The 4,719-nt window shown below is 37.6% G+C and overlaps 1 non-coding gene across 1 annotated transcript; it reads left to right on the top strand.

Moving 5' to 3' along the window:
• The first annotated feature begins 1,667 nt into the window (after positions 1-1,667).
• Positions 1,668-1,774, top strand: LOC145629801 (small nucleolar RNA R71). The gene has a single exon (XR_014111941.1). It is a non-coding gene; the product is annotated as a small nucleolar RNA R71 (small nucleolar RNA).
• The last annotated feature ends 2,945 nt before the right edge of the window (positions 1,775-4,719 follow it).

Below are 4,719 nucleotides of genomic sequence, written 5' to 3'. Positions count from 1 at the left end.
CATGGGGCTTTTAGGGGTATTATTAAGATTAAAAATAAGTTTATCGTCCCCTACTGATTGTGTCAGTTTACCACATCCCACATCTATAATTGCTCTTGCAGTGTTAAGAAATGGTCTCCCCAAAATAATTGGGGTTTGTGTATCCTCAACCATATCAAGAACAACAAAATCAACATGTATATTAAATTTACCTACTGTAACAGGAACATCCTCTAAAATACCTAAGAGGTATTTGAAAGAACGGTCGGCCATTTGTAGAGTAATATTAGTAGCTTTTTAATTTACCCATATTTAACTTGGAACACACAGATAATGGCATAACACTAACGCTAGCACCCAAATCACACAATGCATTATCAATCGTTAGATTGTCAATATGACAAGGGAGAGAAAAACTACCCGGATCTTTTAATTTAGGTGGAGATTTATTTTGAAGTACGACACTACACTCTGCAGTGAAAGCTACTGTCTCTACCTCACTAATATACCTTTTTCTTGTCAATATTTCCTTCATAAATTTTGTATACGCAGGAATTTGTGTGATTAATTCAGTGAAGGGAACTGTTACCTTCAAATCTTTTACCATCTCCAAAAACTTACCAAACTACTTATCCAAATTTGTTTTCAAGTGACAATTGGGGAATGGAAGTTTGATAACTGGCTTTGGAGCATTATTGCTCTTATCTGAAGTGGCCACTTTCCCTGGAGTCGTACCCTGCAATGTAGAATTAGATATATTAGTAATAATTTTTAGCTCTGCGGAGCTATTAGCTACATTGTCTGGTTTAACGGAATCAAGATTAGCATTATTTATTAAAACAGGTTCATCATCTCTGGGCATAGGGGGCCCTTCGTAGTTTGAACCACTCCTTAGAGTAATTGCATAGGCTTGATCCGTAGGCCTGGTCGGCTGTGCTGGCAGAGCTCCCTGTTGGCGGGCTTGTAGAGTAGCGGAAAGTTGCGCAATTTGATTATCTACAATTTTATTGTTTGCTAGGATCGAATCAATTTGGGCATCTCTACTCTCCATGTGCTTTTGCATATTAACCAGCATCGCTCTAATTTCTATCAAAGCAGGGTCGGAAGATGAGGAGGGTTGTTGTGGTTGGTTCTTCTGGCCAACATTGGGGTGGTAATATTTTTGTTGTTGTTGTTGTGGCGCCTGTGGTTCTTGTGGTGGTGGTGGATTTTGAACATTGGTACTCCGGTAGGAAAGGTACGGATGATTCCGGTACCCAGGATTGTAGGTGTTGGAGTATGGGTTATTCTGCCTATAAGCTTGAAAGACATTAACTTGCTCCACGGAACTCCTGCAATCTTGTTCCCAATGACCTAGAATTCCACAATTTTCACAGAAAGCCTCATTAGCATTATTATTAATTGCAAAAACATTAGCTACATTAGCAGTGCTAAGATTATCTAATTTCTGGCAGATAGAGGTTAATTGAGCTTGCAAAAAGGATACAGAGTCGACACTATGCTTCCCCTTGTTAGCAAAGCCTCTAGGATTCCCATATTGGGAATTATGTATCGCCATATCTTCGATAACTTGACCTGCATCATCAACATTAAGATTCATAAACCTCCCACTAGCTGCAGAATCTAAGATTATTCTAGATGAATTTCCAATGCCATTATAAAAGGCTTGGATTAACTACCATTGTGCCAAAATATGGTGGGGGCATTCTCTTTGTAGGTCCTTGAACCTCTCCCAAGCCTCATATAAAGTTTCGTCGGCTTCTTGGGCAAAGTTCTGAATTGCACTCCGTAGTACGGCTGTTCTCTCTACAGGATAATATTTGTTATAAAAATTCAAAACAAGAGTTTCCAAGTCAGTTATACCAAGTGTAGTTCTATTTAAACCATTAAACCATAATTTGGCTTTTCCAGTTAAAGAGAAAGGAAAGAGAATCTCCCTGATTTGGTCTTGAGTGACCCCAGCTTGCTTGATGGTATTACAATACTCACAATAGTCTGCAATATGAAGATTTGGGTCTTCACCCTTAGCTCCACTAAATTACTTCCTTTCTATCATCGTTATAAATTGGGGTTTAATCTCAAACTGTACCCCATCAAGAGCTGGAGTGGGAGTAAGGTGTGAAAAATATGTAAGCTTTGGTTGTGAATAATCACTAAGCTTCTTTGGAGCCATCATCTCTAATTCTGGATCTGATGATACCTCTGAATAACTAGAATCAGTTGGAGGATCTCGGTGATTATTATTATCACCAGAATTCGCCAGAATTTGCTTGTAAAGATTCTTCTGTCTATGGTAGGATCGTTCGATCTTAGGATCGAATGAGATGTAACCTGATCTGGAACACCTGGGCATAAACAAAAAAAACTAAAAGCAAATATGAGACTTGCCTCAAAGAACTAACGTTCTATGAGACAAAAAGAAATAACCTAGACTACAGAAATAATCAGAAATAAAAAAAAAACCGTTTCCCCGGCAACGTCGCCAAATTTTGACTGGCTAAAGTCGTATCACCTAATCAAAAGTAATTCCTAAAACCACTAACTAATAATAGATTAATTTAGCATTCACAATTAACAACAATAAATTACCCCTTCATATTATTTATGGATCCTCACAAACCCTAGAAATAAAACTACTCACACATAATTAAATCTAAACAAATCAAAGTAATAAAACAAGACATGATAAAAGGAATAAAAATAAATCAATGAGATTAAGAGAACAAAAATTATTACCAAAGAAATATGGAATTAAGAATAGAGTTAAGAACAAAGTATATGAGAGAGAAACTAATCTAAAAGCTAAGTAGAGAGAGAAAATCTAAGAAAGAATTTTGAAAAAGTAAAAGAAAAGTCCTAAACTTGCTTGTATTTATACTAAACAAGAATCCTAAACTAAAACAAACTTAATCGTCGAAAATTAACTCCTTAAAATAACACGCGCCCGATCGGGTTAAAGCCCGCCCGATCGGGCGCGCCTTTTTCTCCGCGTACTCTTCTAAACAGGCGCGCCCGATCGAGCTAGCAGCTCACCCGATCAGGCGCGCCTTTGGCCACGCACCAACACAACTCTCGCGCCACGCCCGATCGAGCTAAACTTTCCCGATCGGGCCCTTGCTTAACCTCGAGGCTTGGAACTTTGATTGGGCTTATTTCTTTGGCCCAACCTGGATATCCACTTAGGGTCTTGATCATTCGGTCCAAATACCTCGGTATATCGATTACCGAACCCTTAATCACCGGCTTGATGACTTTAACCAGCCTTGGGCTTCAAAGATGGTCGTGCTCCTCCAATTTCCGTAGTTGATCCATGAAAACCCGGGAAAATGCTCCAAAAGTGCAATTTCCTACAAAACTCAACCAAAACTACGAAAACACTAGAAGACACCAATTAGTAATAAAAGTTGCTCTAAAGAGCCAAAAACACTACTAATTATGATCAAGGGACAGGGGTAAAATACTATATAAAATACACATATCAATACACCCTGAAGGGATGCTGCCTTGCTAACGCGTACAAACTCTTAATCATGGTACCCTTTGACACCCAAATAAGCTTGACCATAGTCGAACATAGAACTTGACTTTAGGTTGCGAACTTCATTGCATCATGCTTGACGATGTGCTTTTATGCGCATTTTTTTATTGACTTTTTTTAATTAATTTTTTTTTCTCTTTTCAAACCCTTTTTAATTTTTAGAGTCGAGTCATAGATTTTTTTTAAATTTGAGTCAACCCTGATTTTTATTCTCGTATCCTGCACAAGAGTCAACTTGTTTTGGTCATAGCCGGAGTTCTAGAAAGAGTTACGTGTCGTGCCACCTATGGATCTGTAGCCCTGAGTTTTATCTTTGATTTAGAGTTGGTTTCATCCAAATCAGAGTGACAGATAAAATTTTATAACTTATATACTACATCCTGTCCAGTTTAGGTGTCTTTTTAGCGTTACCTTTTTTTATTTTAAAAAAAAAATCGTGTCAAGCTAGTCTTACCCAAGTCCTTTAATCCGTGTCAACTCGTATAACATAGGATTGTAGATTTTTATTTTTTTTATATACCCATGAGTCCTAACTCTTCTAGAGTTTTAGTCCTCTTCCTAGTTTCTTGTGATCGGTTTTTGTGCTAACCTTAACATGTGTTCTTTGTCTTTGATTGTGGATAATCTTATTTATGACTAACGATTTCCAATGGACCGTATTCACCTAGTAAATAGCATAAACATTAAAATTGGACAAAATTAATCAAGTTAGTTTGTCTTTTAGTCTTTCGTGCTATTTGGTCATTGGGTCTTTTGTTTTTCACAACGTCCTCATGTCTAGCCATGCGATCATACCACGAGTCTTAATAAACTCACCTTATCAAACATGTTGAGTCATTGCACACACTTTGTCTTCGAGTAATGCACTATATTGTTTATGATCGTATACTACCATGCAATAGGAATGAGTGGAGTATTTCCCATAAGTTTTCAAAATTGTTTCATACACTCTTCCTTTCCAATCCGAGTATTGAGTTAATGCATTGGATGAGTTCGTCATTACACAGTACTTGAGTCTGAAATCACTAGGCAATAGTTGGAAGAATAAGGGGAACGTCACTCCTTCCTTCTTTCCTTCCAATCAAAGCATCAACAACAAGAAACTTCTTGTCCCTCTTGGCGGTAACAAGTAATTCATAAGCAACCATGAAGACGAAGCACAAGACAAGTTTCCATACAAGATTTCATGCCTTTTATTTTCT

Source organism: Chenopodium album, chromosome 4 (assembly GCF_948465745.1).
Source record: "Chenopodium album chromosome 4, dcCheAlbu1.1, whole genome shotgun sequence".
In the NCBI taxonomy this organism is placed as follows: Eukaryota; Viridiplantae; Streptophyta; class Magnoliopsida; order Caryophyllales; family Amaranthaceae; genus Chenopodium; species Chenopodium album.
Note: the sequence above shows the minus strand (reverse complement) of the source record. Positions and strands in the feature narration are given on the sequence as shown.